We start from the raw sequence: 282 nt of genomic DNA on the forward strand, positions 1-282 counted from the left end.
AACTCTAGTGAAGTCAAGATTACCAAGAGCTCCATAAATCACTGTCTTTGTGACAGTATCTTGTTCTCTTTTGCTTTTTTTAAAAGACCTATTGTATTGAAAAGTCAATAGAAAATTGTATTCCTATAACATCCAGACAGCTTTACTTTACACTTGTATTAGATGGTTTACCAAATGAAGACTACATTCACTTGTGATGTAACTACCTGTATATTGTTGGAAATGTTTGTCATGTTATTGTAGTGAATATTATACTATGTTTGCAGCTGAAAAGACTCTTGT

The sequence above is a fragment of the Portunus trituberculatus genome, chromosome 34, assembly GCF_017591435.1.
Source record: "Portunus trituberculatus isolate SZX2019 chromosome 34, ASM1759143v1, whole genome shotgun sequence".
In the NCBI taxonomy this organism is placed as follows: Eukaryota; Metazoa; Arthropoda; class Malacostraca; order Decapoda; family Portunidae; genus Portunus; species Portunus trituberculatus.